This window comes from Musca autumnalis, unplaced genomic scaffold (genome assembly GCF_047663935.1).
Source record: "Musca autumnalis isolate F117 unplaced genomic scaffold, ASM4766393v1 scaffold_3, whole genome shotgun sequence".
Taxonomy (NCBI): domain Eukaryota; kingdom Metazoa; phylum Arthropoda; class Insecta; order Diptera; family Muscidae; genus Musca; species Musca autumnalis.
The window spans coordinates 146422368-146442301 of NW_027411866.1; the positions used below are offsets into that span (position 1 = coordinate 146422368).

General features: G+C 36.7%; 1 protein-coding gene across 4 annotated transcripts in view; it reads right to left on the reverse strand.

Moving 5' to 3' along the window:
• LOC141397879 (uncharacterized) overlaps positions 1 to 19934 on the reverse strand; it is a 283294-nt gene that overhangs the window by 52116 nt on the left and 211244 nt on the right. For 2 of the 4 annotated variants that reach the window (XM_073974708.1, XM_073974709.1), the window contains one exon: positions 10082 to 10190. The gene's annotated coding sequence lies outside the window, so the exon portion shown is untranslated. Of the gene's footprint in view, positions 1 to 9546; positions 10191 to 19934 lie in introns of those variants that run through there. The other 2 variants (XM_073974707.1, XR_012411544.1) reach the window with 2 other exon arrangements.

Sequence of the window (19934 nt, forward strand, 5' to 3'; positions counted from 1 at the left end):
CAAGTCCGCGGTTTAATTTTTGGAAATATGCTCCAGATTTGGAGGAAGATAATCTGATACGAAAACAACCGTTATTTTAATGCACTGAGGGAAATTTTAGTACTTTGTAAAACAACATACGAAACCTAAAACCTCAATTTCCATGACTGTGTTTTCCCGCGAAAACGGGGCTTTTACATTTGCGAGCTCAGTTAAAAAAAACTACTAATTCGTAAAATCCGGCATAGAGAGCATAACCTGGTCCATTTATATTGGAGCATAACACTGTTGAGAACAGTCGCGGACACCGAAAAAAGAACACATATAAAACTCGAAGTCCAAAGGGTGTGTTCAATTTAAAAAATGTTCTAAAATTTCCCTCAGTGCATTAAAATAACGGTTGTTTTCGTATCAGATTATCTTCCTCCAAATCTGGAGCATATTTCCAAACCTTTAAACGGCGGACTTGTTCGCGGAAAAACCATTTTATTTAACAAAACATCAAGGGTTTTATAAGAAATTTCGACGTTTTTCATAATTATTTTGAAAATGTTCCATCTTATTAGCATCCGATGCACTCGATTGTATCCGTCGAGGTTGTCTGTGTCACACTCTATCTTATTGTGAAGAAATATGACATAACTGCTCGACTCCTATTGATATTCCGAGATGTTTCAAATATCTGTCAATTTAAACCCTTTAACGCTGTTATTTCGGTGTCCGCGGAATAATTTATAGGGTTTCTTTGGCGAAAAATTATTAGAAGGCCTTGCTTTATCGATTGAAAGAAAATTCGGCGTTAATATCTCAAAAATTCGCGAAAATAAAGTGACTGTTCTATCCTGATGACCAAAAATAAATGCCTATTTTTCATAGTACGAACGGAAAATTGGTTAGAAAATCATTTCGCGAAGAGCTAGAAACATAATTTTTTCTGTGCTTGATACGTAACATCATAGACTTTAAATCCGCACAAGATTAAAAACGCAGATTTATTCGTTTTGGGATAAATAAGCTAACATTAACAAAATTGTAGGTGTTCTATTCTACTGACGTGGAGTGTATATATATATATGAAGAAAAGACAAAATTTTTTAGTTTTCCATAAAAAAAAAAATTAAAAAATTTTTTTTAAGCTACATGAAAGATTTTTGGTACATAGATTGGGAAAAAAATCCCATTCTTAAATCTGTTCGAGATACTAATTTTGGTTGTTGCGCGCAAAAGTTATGGCGGTTTCAATTCTGATTATAAGAAAAAATCTTATAAAAACGCTATTCATTATATTGAGAAACAGTGTTAATTTATGGCTTCCTACATACTATATGTTTACTGAGGTCCCATAACTTTATTGAAAAAGTTTTAAATTTTCGCGGAAATTAAGAAAGAATTCAAAAAATTGCTGGCTTGCAACTTGTTTAAATAAAATTTAAGCTGTTTATGCATCGGAAAAATATTTTAAAAATATGTACGTAATCTAAACATCGCGACGATTCGAATGAACCCAAAAATATACAAATCTGTTTAGCGGTTTGCATATTATAGCAAAAACAAAAAAAAATATATTGAGGAAAGTTATAAAATTTTTGTAAGAGAAAATATTTTTTCAAATTTATTTTGTGAGTTAGTTGAAGAAAATGTAAGAAAACTAGGTCGGAGTTATTCTTCTATTTCAGTTAAATTTCACGCAAAAAATCACATTTGTTATTCTAATCACTTCTCGAGTATGCGCTAACATCTAACGGAAGATATAGGTAACGTTCAACTAAATGTTGGGTTCCTTTGAATGGTATATAATCTTCAAATTAAACTGTATCGGGTAATGTTCATTTTGAAATGCGTGTAAATCGCGAAATCCTCAAAATCACTTGATGCGCATGCGGTTTATCAATACGGCGAATTCTTCTCTTTTAATTTATACACATATGCCAGGATTTACTTTGGCGGCTAAGATGTAGCATCGCCTGCAGCGTAGTGTGCAAAAAACGGTATAACGCTTATAATTTGCACAAACCGCATACACTTTTTATGCGCATCCGATTTCACTATCAACCGTGAAAAAATACATCGATCTAAACATATTTCAATAAAATCCATCAAGAACCGTGGATGTACATTAACACTCAATTTTTGGGATAAATCGGATACAGCTTCTTTACCGCTAAACTTTGTAAACCTCTGTTTCCACGAAAACGCGAGTGATGTGTCGGTTTTTTAAGTAAAGAGAATACGATCCATAGAAAACGCGAATTAATCAGCGATATTTTCAAAAACATTTTTCCCAAATTTTTCAATTTTTGCAGTAGCCGTTTCCGCCGTTCTAGTAGATGGATTTTTACGATCTGTGATTTATAAGATCCGGATCGTCGAAAAACTAAAATATCGCGGGGTACCAGCACACTCAAAAGGATATTGTAAATACTGTACCCAAAAAATATGTTTTTTAGAAAAAATATCGCACTAAATTTTGGCCTTTGGCAGTAGATTACTCTGCTGCTGTGTGGGCTACATACTCAATATACATATCAGATTATGCGAAATCGCGAGTTCTTTGATCCTATAATTGGTTTTTCGAAATATCCGAATGCGCGTCCCAGTTACATAAAAAATACAAAAAACACCTGAAATCCGGCTTCAAAATGTCAGCATCCATAAAAGGTGGATGCAGTGGAAATTTTGGAAAGTGATACATTAGAAGTGTAATCTTCATTTTGTATTCTCCTACTTTTACTTTGGACAGATGTCCGTCATTTGAATGGTTTAATCAGAAATCGAATAGCAATGTAAAAAACCTGTTTAGCTTCAAGGTGTTTTACCTATGTTTTTTCCTTTACGCGGTCGTAACTACCACGTAAATTAAATTTTTTTGCTAAATTTTTGAGCTTTGTACAAAAACATCTAAATTAATCCAGCAATAGTCATAGTTACTGGTAAACTACAATAGTTCGCGTATTATAATAGTGCAAACCTTGGCTTCATGGAAACTAAAAAATTTTGACTTTTCCTCATATATATATATATATATATATATATATATATATATATATATATCATTTATTCGGCGACTTACATTGAAATTTGATGAAGAATATGTTTGTCTTTGGCGACTTCTATCTAGAATGAAGTTTTGTGGGACAAAACTTAATAAACTCAGATAAAGTACAACATTAACCCTAAAACGTGATTTTACTTTTGGCAGATTCCTGGCGTTTAGATAAGATTTAGAGTTTAAGTGTATTCGGAGACTTATAGTAAAATTTTGTGCCAAATAATTTTGTAGAATATCTTGATCTGATACGATTACATTTTAAAGGAGTTTTTAAACGTTTTTGAAAAAGGGACCAAAAATACCCGTTTAGTGACTCGCATGAGTGTTAATTCCTTTCATAAAAAGATACCCCGCATTGTTGTCAGTAATAATGCCAAAGACACTTTATACCTAAAACGCACGGATTCCAAGGAATCTGATGTCGAGTATTTCAAAATCTGTAGAAATGGGCGGATCTTGCCACGTCTGCTTAGGTTAGGTTAGGTTAGGTTGATAAGAGGGGTGATACTAGATCACCACATGCCCATGTGGACATACACTTAAGCAGTAAGTAGGTCTGTTGTGTGCTCTAATTTTGGGTTATGGAGGATTATCTTTTTTGACTTAGTCTAGGATCTCTGTCCTATTTACATAGTGTCTGATCTTTTTGAACTCGATTGTCCTAATTTGGTCGAGCCCTGGTATAATGTCAGTCCCTAGTAACTGGGTTCTCAGATTTGTGAAGGCTTGACAATGACAGAGGTAATGTTCCATCGTTTCGTTGTCCTCTCCGCATGCTCTGCATTCACTGCTTTCTGCACAACCTATTTTGTGCAGGTGCGCTTTTAGACCTAGCTGACCTGTAAGGATTCCTGTCAGTCTACTAATATCTTTTTTACTTAGTAAAAGTAATTCTTTTGTTTTGTCCTCGTCTGGGTTTCCCCATAGGATTTTTGTGTTTTTTCCTTCTCTTCACTACTCCAGAGGGATATATGTGCATTTTTTGCCCATGTCTTTAGTTCTAGTCGCGTAGCTTTAAACGGCTTAGCGTTTTCTAGACTTACCGTGGGTTGCTCCTTGGCTTGTTTTGCCAAGGAGTTTGCTATTTCATTACCCCTAATCCCGGTATGCCCTGGTACCCATATAATGTTTACCTTACCGTGTTGGGAGTAATTATTTATAGATTTAATACATTCCAAGACAGTTCTAGATTGCACTGTCTTGGTTGATATAGCTCTAATGGCTGCTTTGCTATCCGTAGGGATATTTACAGTGGTAGGCCTTGTGTGAGTATCAAACCAAAGCAGACACTCTGTTATCGCCCGGAGTTCCGCCTGCAGGATCGTGTTATGATCCGGCAGACGGAGGGAGATTTCCGTTTCCGGTTCCATTATATAAAGACCCAGTCCGGTTCTCCCCCCTAGCACAGCCCCATCCGTAAACTCACAGCTTCCAGCGGGAATCTGTGCTAGAGCTCCCCCGATCCACATGTCTCTGTCAGGTATTGACACTTCACACAAGGCTACTTCACTAGTTTCAGGTATACGGTCCGATACTACCTGATTTATAGATTCACCCGTTGTGACCTTTAATATGTTTTGGTGGCTCTTTTCGATCCACTCGCTCATCGACTTTAGGCTTACAGCTGCGATGGCTGCCTCATACCTTACCTGAATATCTATTGGGTGTACAAACAAAATTGTTTCTAGAGCCCTAGTCGGTGTGGTCCTCATTGCTCCGCTAATGCTTAGGCAGCATGTTCTTTGGACCTTTTGCAATATTTCCACATTGCATTTTTTGTCCATGGCTGTCCACCATACCACAGACGCGTACGTTATAATTGGTCTAATTACGCTTCTGTATAGCCAGTGTATCATCCTAGGATTGAACCCCCATTTTGAGCCTATCGCCCTTCTGCAGGTTGACCAACATATTTGGGCCTTGTTGGCCCTTTCTTGTATATGGTCTTTCCATTTAAGTTTCCTATCCAGAATTACTCCTAGATATTTAACTGTACAAGAGATATTTATTGTCTTATCTAGAAAAACTGGTTCCCCGTAGTGTCCCATTTTCGTTTTCCTAATGAATAGACATAATTCTGTTTTTTCCGGGTTGACGTTCAGACCTCTCGGCCTGGCCCAGTTAAAAGCAATTTTTAGAGCCGTTTCTGCTCTTCGACAGAGTTGATTCGGATTCTTTCCCCTCAGAAGTATTATAACGTCGTCTGCGTAGCAGACTGGGTCAAATTCTTCTTCGGTTAGGGTCCTCAAGAGACTGTTTATGGTGGTAACCCACAACAGAGGTGAAAGTATCCCTCCCTGTGGAGTTCCTTGCCCAACTTTGTCTCTTATTTTCACGTCGTATAGCCCGCAGCTTATCCATCTATTCCTTAGCATGTGGTTTATCCAGTTCCTTAAGGCCCTGTCTACCTGTAACTCGTCTAAGGAGTGGATAAGTGTCTCGGTGCTTACGTTATTGAAAGCGCCCTCGACTCGCGGGAGTTTGTTAGGTTACTTCCCGACGTAAACTTTCAAAACGCCGATACACGTGTCTTCCATTTTCTGTTCTCTTTCATAATCTGACCGAATTATCTTGTAAATATTTTTGGTGTTGTACAGTGAAATAAAGGTATTTTCATAAATTTACATAAATTACCTTAAAGCTATGTCTATAGAAATCTTGAACAACTGTGTCAAAAATATCGACACAATCTGTTGTAAATAAATGATGAAAATCTTCTGAAAAATTATAACTAAAGAATGTGAAGTTCCGCGAAAATGGAATTCAATCTTTTAAAATTTTTAATAAACAAGTAAAAAAATCAGTCGGCTTTGCCGACAGAGATATACCCTAAGCCTATGTGATTTGAAACTTTCATCTACGGACAGATCGAATGTATTTAGGATCTTTTCCGAATTTTGAAGTGAAGTGATGAGTTTCTACATAAGATTACATAAAACGCCACCAATGTTCGATTACATAAAATCTTAATTATAAAGTGATTTTTATTGTTCAGAACTTTTGACCATTTTTTGAAGTCCTTCTAAGCAGATATTTAACTGAATACAAGGTATAGGGACACACGACATAACCGAAATTTATATAATTTTATATTATATAACATTATTTCATATATCATAAAAATTAAAAGTGGTTTGTGCTGCACCTTTTTCAATATTTATGTGAAATAAAAGTTATTTTATTTTTTGAAATTTTGCCTGTAAGGGCGAAGATCATTTTTAATGATTTTTTATTAATTTTCTCGTTTAGAGTTAAGCAAGTGAAAAGGGGAAGCCAAGGACTCGAACCCACATAGTCACCAAGCTTAACTCTAAACGAGAAAATTAATAAAAAAAAGTTATTTTAGTCATTAATAGGCAAAAGGTCATTCATTGGTGCAACAGGAATTTTTTTTTTTCAATTCATGGTATTTTTTTCAAAAAGAAAAAACAAAACAATTTTTTCAAAGTGGTTTGTGCGGAACCTTTTTTTGTAATAAAATGGAATGCATGTTATTTTAGGCATTAGTAGGCAAAAGTTCATTCGTTCTCAATACAGGAAATCATTTTTGAGAAAAAATGTCAAAAAGTCATAACACTATTTTATACATAAAGCCACTGGTCGTTTAAACGCTACAAAAATGGTTGGAAAAATTTACGTAAAACTCAGATATTTTCGCAAATTTTTATGGATTTCTTTGCATTTCATTATAGTATTGTCTGTTATCTGTCATACCATGCTCAAAAAGCTTTACTTGGTCTATTCATTTCCACACAATCGGCCTAAAACGACAGCAATTCAGAAAAATCTACTTTTCGTAATTTTCGACTTTTGATGAAAAATTTAAATATGCGATAAAAATTTAATCATAAATGTTGCATTCATATAAAGTCAGGGATTTGTTAGGAGTATTGTTCGAGGATATTCTCAATCAAAAACCAAGGGATTGGCATGTAAGAATACACCTATATTACCCTTCAAAGTTTTCGGCACTTTTAAGTTAAGTTAAGTTAAGTTTATATTTATTGAGTCTTTTTTATGACAATGAACATAAATGAATTAGATACATAATATCGACACCTCCAAATAATAGTATGCTAAGTCTAAAAAGTAAGTTTTGCAGGAGAATCTCTCAAAGTGTGGCAATTTTTTTGAACTTCAGTACTATGCTAAGTCAATATTTGTTTATAACTTCTGTTCGGATTGACCGATCATTACCAAAATTTGACAGAATTTAAGTTAAAGGACGTTCGACACCTCTAAATAATAGTTTGCTAATTCTGAACAGTGAGTTTTGCAGGACAAGCTCTAAAAGTTTGGAAATTTCTTTGACCTTCAGTACTATGCTAAGTAAATATTTGTTTATAACTTCTGTTCGGATTGTCCGATTATTACCAAAATTTGACAGAATTTAAGTTAAAGGACGTTAAATATAAAAATGTAAAGAACTTGAAAACATGCTAAGTCGACTTAGCATACTATTGTTTGGAGGCGTCGATATGAAAAGCTTATGACTATAAAATTTTATCGTAATGACATGACAGAATTTTCAGCACCTAGCTTTTACATAACAAGTGAAATTAAATGTAGATATACACAATTTGAAGTTACATACGTCCTTGCTCCCGAGACTAATACAATAAAAAGGGATAAAGTATCCAGAGTTTATGAACTTAAAACTAAATAACACCAAAACGAAAAAGAAAAGAAATAAAGAAAAAATAAAAAACAGACAAAAAAGTAGGTAACTCAGTAACTACCCACGGTGTGTACCGACCAGTGCCTTCTCATAAAAGGCGGTAATACCCGCTTCAGAATCGTTTTTATACCCCATGGGTGATAAATAGTTTGAGTTATACCAACCAATGTTTGCTTAACTGTTAAGTGCTTCAACCCTATGCACATTTTCATGAAACCTTGCATTGAACTTATCTAAGATCGTACAAATGTAGTTGTACATCCGCTATATCTTGGAATTTGCATAAATAAAATTATTTGAATACCTCTCATTGGTACACATAAAATTTTTACCGATACAAAGTCTCAAAATTTTCCTTTCAAATACCTCTAGTTCTTTCACAACAGTGGGTGATATGCTGAACCAAATAGGAAAGGCATATAAAATAACAGGTCTTATACATGTCTTGTATAACATCAATTTTGAACTTGCTGGTAAAACCTTATTGTTCAGAATTTTTAAAAATAAAATAAAAATCCCCTGAGCTTTTTTTAGCGCCTTTCTAGCATGAGAATTAAATTTAAAAAGTTTGTTGAACTCCACTCCCAAGTACGTAATTTTATCTTTAAACGGAATTTCAATGCCATCTAGAACTAGTTTCAAATCCTTACTTTCAGGAACTACAGAACGTTTACACTTTCCTGAAGCATTTCTTACGCAAATAGCTTCGCTCTTAGAAGTGTTTATTCATCGTAAAATTGGGAGGGTTTGCGTTTTTTTTGTTTGGGATGTTTAACATTGTGTAGATACTGTGAGATGTTATTTGAAGCACTTTTAATAGGGGGCCCAATTGCAGGAAAACTATACCTTTTAGAAAAAAAATTTATTTATTAAAAAATTTTTAACAGGTCTCAAAAATATAATTTTCACACAAAATTTTAAGTTTTCTCTCAAAAAATCTCGCCGCTAAGTGGGTTAATAAATACGTCAATAATGTGTTGAAATCCGACATGCGAGAATAAACTGTTGGCGTGAACTGTATTTGAAATACGTGTTGTAAAAGATATGATGCAAAATACCGCTGAAACAACATGAAGTAAAATGTTCTATATTTTATTGGTTTTGATGCCCTAGATGGAGTTTTTCTTATGTGGTCTTTACAAAAGTTCTACTCATTTTGAGCTACAATATTGCCAAAGACAGCAAGGCCAAATTCCTAATCGTTGCTGAGATAAAGGTCCGGTAAATGCAAAAAACTGTAGATTTAGCCCGGTTTAGATGAGGCCATAAAATCCGAACTGGATCTGACAGGACAAAACCCTACTAGGGTTTTTGTAGTCTCAATATTTCATTTTCAGTGTTCATAGTGTTACAATTAAATTTGTAGTCATAAATTTTTCGATTATTGTACACGGGCGGAATTCGTCCAAACATACTTCGGGTTCAAGTATGATCGTATTAAGGAGTATTTACCCCCATTAGCCAAATTCATATTAGCTCAATGATACGGGGACCTACTGTTTATCGCCGAGTCCGAACGGCGTGTCTTAAGACCACACTTATAGAGAAGTTTTACATGGCTTAAATACTCAGGAAATGTCGCCAACATTACTGAGGGGTATTTTGCCACCGTTGAAAATTTGATGTTGATATAACGAAATATGTCCCTTTCTTTTTTATTTTGGGCATTAATGGTGATATTACATTCCAAATTAAAGGCTCTGGAATATATCTTATACTATCTCTAACAATTTGCCTCATCATAGTTATTATACATGGTTTTATTATTATACAATTAAATAATTATTATATTCAAATTATATAAAAAATGTTTTTATTAATTAATTTATTAAGGACTCACCTTTTGGTTTTTGTTATCACAGTAAGGTTAACTGAATTATTTTGAATGGAGTGATGTCCAACAATTTGTAAGTTGATTAAATAGTTCTTAGTTGTCGTTACTTAAAATTCTTAATAATGTTCGTTGTGGTTGTTGTTGGAATTATAAAAAATATATATTATCACCATAAACCTTTTCAATTTTGTTTTTTCGTTATATTAAATAGTGATGTTCGTTCGGAATGTTTTCGTTAATTAACATTTGCATATTATCATAGTTATGATGATAATGGAATGGTTGTTGATGGCGATGAGACAGCAATTAAATTTGATAGTTTGTCCATTTTTTAGACCAACTGCTGCATATTAGGAGCCATTTAATTAGCATAATTAGCTCGATGTTGCAGCTGCCCTTAATGATGGTAATGGTAATTAATATTTTAATAATTATTTGTGGTCATTGTGGATTGTTATAACGAATTTTGGTTAATTGTTTTAATCCACTTTTTATGTTAATAAGATGTTTATTTAGGGCTCAATAGTTTAAAGACATTTACATAGTGTGTTTTGAAGTTGTTGCTTTTTAATGTATTTTTGTTGGCCGTATTATGTTATTGATTTGGGACTGAAGATTTTGCTCCACTTAGTGGACCTCTAGAATAGCAGCTGAAAAGAGAAAAGAAATAAAAAATATTATTGTTGTGAGTATAGTGGGAAGATAAAAATTAATGCCGTTTTGAAAATAAAGTAAAAAGATCTAAAAAGAAGGACGCCGTAAGATGGACCACAATTGGCCGCAGAATCTCATAAATTATAACAAATTGTTAATTTTTTATGACTATTATTATTTTTATTACCAAAATTAATATTATCATAGGCTCTTGAAAATTATTTGTGATTTTGTGAACCTTCTAATGAGTATATATGCGGTTCCTGGGGTGACTTTTTTGATTCATTTAAATGTTATATATGTACATATTTCTTTCCCATTTCAAATGCCATTCATTTTGTCTTTTTATTATTATTAATATTTTTTCATAAGCAGTATTAATATTATTCTTCTTGTTTTTTCTGAAGACCATGGATTCTTTTTTGTATTTTTCCAAAGTTAAAAAACTGATTTGTCTTGCTTCCAAATAAATCTGTCATAATTTCTGCGAGTGTAGAGAATGCCACTTATTTCACCAATCCTTAATTTCGCTTTTGCTGCACGTCTGCAACGAAAAATGCGGTAGCATAAAATTGTGATGAGTTATATATTTTATCATAAAAATCATCATCATTCTCATCATTCAAAAACCAGTCTATGAAAAACGCAAAAAAACTTAGCTACCGGTTGTCAATGTTTAATTTTTTTGTGAACAAACAGAGATATACAAGACAAGAAAAACTGTTACGACAAACAAAAAATAATGAAAAAATAAACTTACAACCCCTCAAAATCATGAAACAACACCAACCAGATGCTGTTTTGGCGGCTGTGCAACAACATCTATTGGCCATTTGGCTTTGTGTTTTATGTGTGGCACCGACATTCATAGCTGATTGTGCTTTGGGGTCTAAAAAAATAAGCTCGATATTTTGTGGTTGCCTCTTTATTTACTTTATGACCATTTACAAAAAAGAGTAACAAGCAACAACGTTAGCAACAAGTGGCAAGTTTATGTTTCATCTGCCGTGTTGCACAGTGAATCGAAAGTACATATCAGCAACAATTTGTATGCGATAAAAACTGAGGTTAACTCATAAAATGGTCTATTCATAAAGAAGTCTTGGGTGACGTAGGCGATGGAAGATACCAAGGAACGGTCCTGACCGGCTTTAACATGGCAAAGCCCAGGATTTATCTTCGTCCCTCTTTCATCTCAAGTGGACACTAACCTCCCCGTGGTGTCACCTGGGGAACTGCCTTTAACACCCGTTAAAGGTAATGAGCTAACATGTGCCGCGCGTTCAATCATAAGAACGTTGAAAACTTGGGTTCGGGCGTCGGGTTAGTAACCCTCCCCTAGAAAATAGAGCCTACTATGAAAAAACGAAAGAAAAGAAATAAAAACCCCTCTAAAGTTGACGAACCCCGCAAACCTTTTAAGGACCATGATCTGCGAAGCTGCACCTGGAATGTTCGCACTCTTTATAGAGAAGGTGCAGTCTTCGCATTATCAGACGTACTTGAAAAGTACAAGGCCGATATTACTGCCATACAGGAAGTACGATAGATTGAAAAAAGCGTCACAACTACACCTAAAGGTGACGCACTGTATTATAGCTGCCATGACACAAAGCATGAGTTTGGTTGCGGATTTGTAGTTCGTCGGAGGTTAAAACATCTAGTTTCCGGCTTCACCCCAGTGAATGAAAGACTCGCTTCAATTCGATTAAAAACAAAATTCTTCAACATCAGCTTTATTTGCGCTCATGCTCCCATAGAAGACAAGGACGAACAGACTAAAGATATATTTTACGAGCGCTTAGAAGAAACTTATGAGCGTTGCCCTGCCCATGACATTAAAATTATACTAGGCGATTTTAACGCCAAAATTGGAAAGGAGAATATCTTTGGCCCAACAGTCGGGAATTTCAGTCTCCACAGTGAAACATCTGAGGCTGATAGACTTTGCAGCTGCAAGAAACATGGTAGTTAGCAGTACCAGATTTAAGCATCTCGATATTCATAAGGGCACCTGGCTGTCGCCAGATCCAAGAACAAGAAATCAAATTGATCACGTTGCGATAGATGGAAGACATGCATCAAGCGTGTTGGATGTACGATCGTTCCGAGGTGCAAACATAGACTCGGACCACTACCTTGTTGCAGCAAAGGTACGTACCCGGTAAAACGTAACGAATAAAGTACGAACAGACACAACACGGAAGTTGGACATCGGTAAGCTGCAATCACAACAGATAGCCACAGCATATTCCACTCAACTGGCCCAACTGCTTAATCAAAGCACTCCTCGTCCCGATAACTTATCAGGACAATGGCAAAACATTACCCACTCCATGCAAACAGCCGCAAAATCAGTACTTGTATACCGGAGACCTCCACCAAGGAATCCATGGTATGACCAGGAGTGTCGTGCTGCTACCGAAGAGAAAAATGCGGCATATAGGGCTACTTTACAATCAGTAGCAACGCGTAGCGCACGAGAGAGGTATCGTGAGAAATGGAGAGAGAAGAAACGTCTTTTTCGCAGGAAAAAGAGAGAGATGGAAAAGCGGGAGTGTGAACAAATCGAGATGTACAGGAGACAGAATGAAGTCCGAAAATTCTACCAAAGAGTGAAGCATCAAACTGATGGCTTTGGAACTGGCACAACCTCGTGTAGAGACCAGCAAGGTAATCTGGTGACTGATACAGATAGTGTGCTAAGGATATGGAAAGAGAATTTTTCCAAACTGTTGGTATCCAATAGTAGCGAAGTCGACGAAGATACCACAGATCCCATCCCACCCGGCCAAGATGAGGTAAAGACAGCAATAAACCGGCTGAAGAATAATAAGGCAGCAGGAGCTGATAGCCTACCAGCTGAGCTGTTTAAAACCGGAAGCGACACGCTGATAAGGTGTATGCATCAGCTAGTTAGCTCCATCTGGAAGGAAGAACGAGTACCCGTCGATTGGAAGCTGAGTATCGTGTGTCCCGTCCATAAGAAAGGAGATTAAACTTTATGCTCCAACTATAGGTGCATAAGTCTTCTCCATATCGCCTACAAGATAGTGTCAGCGATATTGTGCGAACGACTGAAGCCCATGGTCAACGAAATAATTGGACCATACCAATGCGGCTTAAGACCTGGCAAGTCCACCATTGACCAGATATTTACCCTGCGGCAAATCCTGGTGAAGACCCAAGAGATGCAGATCGACACCTACCACCTTTTTGTCGATTATAAAGCAGCCTTCGACAGCCCGCTACGTTCAAAGGTATTCCATGCCATGCCTGCATTTGGTATCCCCGCAAAGCTCATTCGGCTTTGTAAAATGAATCTAACTGACACAAGATCTTCAGTTAAAATAGGAAAGAACCTCTCCGAAGAGTTTTGTACCAAAAGAGGTTTTAGGCAAGGAGACAGTCTTTAGTGTGATCTTTTCAACATCCTGCTAGAAAAGGTTGTACGAGAGGCAAACGTTAAAAGAAGTGGCACAAACCACACCAATAGTCAGATGTTACTTGCTTATGCTGATGATATAGACATCATGGGACGATCAGTAAAAGAAGTAACCGATACATTTATGAAGGTCGAACGAGAATCTGCTAAAGTGGGTCTGAGATCGGACCAACTGTTGAAATTGGTTCCTATAATTTTGAGGTATGTAGTAAAAGACTTCGTATACCTTGGCACCGCCGTAAACACAAAAAACGAGATCACCTGTGAAATAAAAAGAAAAATTCTATTGGCCAACAGATGCTACATTGGCTTAAGTAAGCACTTTAAAAACAAAGCCACAACTCGTCAAACAAAAATAACGCTTTACAAAACTCTGATACTACCCGTTCTGATGTATGGTTCCGAAGCCTGGGTACTTGCGCAAGCAGATAAGGCAGTGCTTGGCATGTTTGAGAGAAAAATTCTTCGAATGATCTACGGACCGATCTGCGTTGACGGTGTATATCGACTTCGTATGAACCACGAGATGTATCTGCTATACAACGACATCAACATCAAAAACGTATCGAGATGCTGCGATTGCGTTGGCTAGGCCATATAATAAGAATGAGCGATGATGAACCCGCTAAAAAGGCGTATAAATTCGAGCCACATGGCGGTGCACGCAGAATTGGCAGGCCAAAGAATAGATGGCGCAAACAAGTGGATGCAGAGATGACAAGGCGCGGTATTCCAAAAAGCGAAGCACTAAACAGAGAGAATTGGAGATCTTTTCTTAATTCGGTCTATGGAACAAATGTTCTGTAGTGGGCCAGCTAAGTAAGTAAATAATAGAGAGGTCTTCTATTGTTTATAGAAGTCTTCTCTTGTCTATAGAAGACCTCAAGAGGTCTTCTCTGTTCGTTAGAAGATCACAAGAGCTCTTTTATTGTCTATAGGAAACCTCAAGAAGTCTTCGCTTGTGTATTGAAGACCACAAGAAATCTTCTTTTTTCTATAGAAGACCTCCAAGAGCCTTCTCTTGTCTACAAACCCCTCAAGAGGTCTTCTCTTGACTACAAAAGACCTCAAGTAGTCTTCTGTTGTCTATAGAAGTCTTTAAGCGGTCTTCCCTTGTCTATAGAAGATCTCAAGAGGTCTTCTCTTGTCTATAGAAGACCTCAAGAGTTCTTCTCTTGCCTATAGAAGATCTCAAGAGGTCTTATCTTGTCTATAGAAGACCTCAAGAGTTCTTCTCTTGCCTATAGAAGACCTGAAGAGGTCTTCACTTGTCAATAGAATACCTCAAGATGTCTTCTCTTGTCTATAGGAGACCTCAAGAAGTCTTATCTTATCTAAAGAAGACCTCAAGTGTTATTTCCCAGTCTATAGAAGTTCCCAATAAGACCTTAAGAGTTCTTCTCTTGTCTATAGAAGACCTCAAGAGGTCTTCTCTTGTCTATAGAACAAATCAAAAGGTCTTCTCTTGTCAATGGAAGACCTCATAAGGTCTTCTTTGGTGTATAGAAGGCTTCATGAGGTATTCTCTAGTCTAAAGAAGACCTCATAAGACCTTGTCTTGTCTATAGAAGACCTCAAGTTGATTTTCTTGTCTAAAAAATATCTCAGAATGTATTTTCTTGTCTGTGGAATATGTCAAGATGTCTGCTCCTGTCTATAGAACACCTCAGGATGTCTTCTCATGCCTACAGAAGACCTCAAGAGGTCTTTTCTTGTCTATGGAAGACCTCAAAATGTCTTCTGTTGTCTATGGAAGACCTAAAAAGGTCTTCCCTGATCTATAGAAGAACTCAGGAGGCCTTCGTTTGCCTGTAGAAGAACTCCCACCTATTGAGTGACCAAATGCTTATTACGACTTATTGCCGTTTTCAACCTATTGCGATTCTACTATGCTATAGTCAAGGTGGGGATTTGTGAGCTAACTGAAGATGTCTGGCATTATTCGACGGTATTGCAGTAAATACCTGCGTTGATAAGTTGATACTCAATTATGGTATTCTGCATTTGACCACACATAGGATGAATGATCTTAAAATTTTAGTTATGAATGATGGATACCTCCTGGATATTTTCCAACCACTGTGCACCTCGTGGTTACCAAGAGAAGAACATTGTTGCAATATTTCCCATTTTGTGGTACACAGATCATCACCACAGTATCTTCCTCGAAATGTTTATGTTTCTATTTTGAGTGTGTTTTTGTGTCTGTCCTACTGCCACCAAAAGCAGTGTTATGGCGTTTAGAGGGGAGCAAACATATTTTTTGTTTGCCTTACAGCACACTTAACAAGTTGTTGCATTGGTTATATCGGCATCTTTTGGTTCGAGGGGTTTCGTTTTTTTGCTAGCTTGACTTATTTTATGGATGCTTTAACCAGCCATTTGTTTGACTATCAATTTTGAGAAGCAACTCAGGCAGGCGCACATGCCACAAAGATCACCATAATCATCAACATCAACATTATCGTTGGTTGATGTTGTTGTTAAGTAATTGTTATTTTATTATTTAATCAATGTTGAGTAGATTATTATTCGTAAAATGTTTACACAGAGATGTGTAATTGTTTGTAGATTTATGATCGCGGTGAAATATCTTTTGAGGGGTATTGCAAGGAGCCAAATATGGGCACAGAGAGTGACATAATTGTAAATATTATTAAGTAGGATGAGCTTAAGCTAAGCCTAGCGGAATTAATAAGCCAAAAAATCGAATAAATTTTCCAAATTTCTTTAATTAATTATTTCTGTGTTCTTGTTTGCAAATAAGTGAGACTTAAAGCGGCATTACATATTCATAATTTTACGTGAATATTATTATAAATGTAAGACGTATACGTAGTTTCAATAGGTATACGCATCATATGCTGATCAGATGCTATTCAAAAAACCGAAAATTTTATGCAATCTTTTCTTTAAATAATATTTTTAGAAGACATGGATTTATTTTGAATGAACTCTTCAAGTAGCCATTAAATGTAGTTTTCTTAAAATATAATTTTTTCACGAACCCATCAAACGTGAGTTTCTGAATAAAGAACTTTTCAAAAATCCCCCAAACGTGGATTTCTTAAAGAAGAACTTTTCAAAATTCCATCAAAGAATTTTCAAGAAGCCATCAATCGTTGATTTCTTAAAGAAGAACATATCAAAAATCCATCAAACGTGGATTTCTTGAAGAAGAACTTTTCATCAAAGAATTTTCAAGAAGCCATCAATCGTTGATTTCTTAAAGAAGAACTTTTCAAAAATCCATCAAACGTAGATTTCTTTAAGAAGGACTTTTCAAACATCCATCAAAAAATTTTCATGAAGTCATCGAACGTACATTTCTGAACAAAATTCGATGCAAATATATATGGATATAAGGCGGCGTATACATAGTGTCAATACGTATTAGCCCCATTTTTCATCGGATATTATTCCGAAGGCCACAACTTTTATGCAAACTTTGTGGCTAGAAGGTTTTTTTGTAGTATTTTAATAGAAAGGAATTCCTAATAGGTGACGTAGAAGGTGTAAGGTATCAAGCAACGGTGCTAACTGGGTTTAACATGGTAAAGTCCAGGACTTATTTTGGTACCTTTTTCATATTAAGTGGACACTGACCTCCCCGTGGTGTCACCTTGGGAGCTGCCTTTAACAGCCGTTAAAGGTATTTCGTTTACATGTGCAGCGCGTTAACCCATAAGAACGATAAAACAAAATGAAGAAAAACAAACCCCTCTAAAGTTGGACCACGATCTGCAAATCTGCAAGTGTGAAATGGAGTAGTTATAAAGATCACAAATGATTACACACTCTGTTATAGCTGCCATGAAACTAAACATGGACTTGGTGTTGAATTTAAGGATAATCGGAGTCTTAAAAACCTGGTCTCCAGATTCACCCCTGTAGATGAAATCATTGCCTCAATTCGATTAAAACCAAAGTTCTTTAACACCAGTTTCATCTCACACTCCGACCAAAGAGAAACGTTGGAAAGATCAACCTTCATGAGGTAACATCCGACAATGAAATGTGGCTGATCGATTTTGCATAGGCAAAAAATGGTAAAAATGGAAATGAAAAAAAAAAAAACAGAAACCAGAGCGATTATGTTGTGATAGAATAGACAGATCGATTCGAACAGCGAATATCGATTGGGACCATATCCTTACAGAAGCTGAAGTATGCACTCGTCACAATGTTGTGGCAAAAGTGCGATCTATCACAGGATGGATGGATGTCGTGAAGCTGTAAACACAGCAGATAGCACAAGCCTACTCCGCCAACTTTCTCAAATGCTGAAAGACAGCGCTCCTTTGTCGCTCCAGAAACCAGGTCGATCATGTTGTTATAAACGGAAGACATCCTTCTATTGTGTCACATCGATTCGAAGAGCGAATGTGGATTCGGACCATTTCCTTGTAGCAGCTTAGTTTAAATGTTGCGGCAAAAGTGCGATCTATCATAGAAAGGAAGTTGCATACCGTAACGCTGTAAACACAACAGTAGCATAACTTTCTCAAATGCTGGAAGACAGCGCTCCCTGTGCCGATAATGTGGAAGCGTAGTAGCACAAAATAGCTCACTCGGGAGAAGAGGAGAACCGTATTTCAGAAGAAAAAAGAAATAGCAACAAGTAAGAAAAGCGTTAAGTTCGGTCGGGCCGAACTTTTAATACCCTCCACCACAAATTTCAGCCATTTCGGTGGATTAATGTGGCCACAACCTTCAGAATACCGAAATTCGGAAGTTACCGTTCTATGGGGGCTATATGATGGCGTGGACCTATACCTACAAATTTCTGGGGGAAAGTTTAATACGCCTAAAGAAGACTAAATACCAAATTTCAGCCATCTCGCCATGAGCCATTCAGCCATGAGGCTAAAACGTTCAAAATATCGAAAATTGGGAGATATTGTATTATGGGGTCTATATCAACACGTGGACCTATATAAACATTTTATGGTAGAAATGTTTCTTAGCCTCTAGAAACACAAAATACAAAGTTACAGCCGATTCTTTGGTTAAGTGGGTCTAATACGTGCAAAATATATTAAAATGACGCGTACTTTATATGGGGCCTTATGGGGGGGCTATACCAAAACGTGGACCTATATAACCCAACTTTGGTAGGAATGTTTTCTGGCCTCTGAAGACACAAAATACCAAATTACAATCAATTCTGTGGTCAAATGGGTCTAATACATTCAAAATATATTAAAATGACGCGTATTTTATATGGGGCCTTATATGGGGCTATACCAAAACGTGGACCTATATAACCCAACTTTTTTGGCCTCTGGAGACACAAAGTACCAAATTACAACCAATTCGGTGGTAAAATGGGCCAAATATCTTAAAAGTTCCTTAAAACGACGACGCGTCACGCGTCATTTTGAATGGGGGCTATACGAAACCGTGGACCTACATAGCCCACTTTCAATACCAAAAGTCCTACGTAAATATAACATATTTTCCCAAAATTTCATCAACCTACGTCAATCCGTTCGGACGGTAGAGTGATTTCCACAGACGGACAGACGGACGGACATGGCTATATCGATGTAGAATTGCACGCTGATCAAGAATATATACTTTGTGGGGTCTACAATGATTATTTCGAGTAGTTACAAACGTAGTGACAAACTTAATATACCCCCATCCTATGGTGGAGGGTATAAAAATGTTATCGTAGTAAAAAGTAGTAGCTTCTTGCAGGTTCTGGAACAGAGCAATAGACTCGGACCATTACCTTGTTGCAGCAAAGGTACGTACCAGTTTAAACGTAGCAAACAAAGTGCGAACAGACACAACACGGAAGTGCACTCACAACAGATAGCCACAGCATATTCAAGGTATCGGGAGAAAAGGAGAGAGGAGAAACGTCTTTTCCGCAGGAAAAAGAGAGAGATGGAAGCGCGAGAGTGTGAAAAAATCGAGATGTACAGGAGCCAGAATGAAGTCCGAAAATACTACCAAAGAGTGAAACATCAAACTGATGGCTCCTGTAGAGACCAGCAAGGTAATTTGGTAACTGATACAGATAGTGTGCTAAGTATATGGAAAGAACATTTTTCCAAACTGTTGGTATCCAATAGTAGCGAAGTCGACCAGGCGAAGATACCACAGATGCAATCCCAGAAGATGGTATTGAATGTATACCACCCGGCCAAGATGAAGTAAAGATAGCAATAAACCGACTGAAGAATAATAAGGCAGCAGGAGCAGATGGCCTACCAGCCGAGTTGTTTAAAACCGGAGGCGACACGCTGCTAAGGTGTATGCATCAGTTAGTTAGCTCCATCTGCCA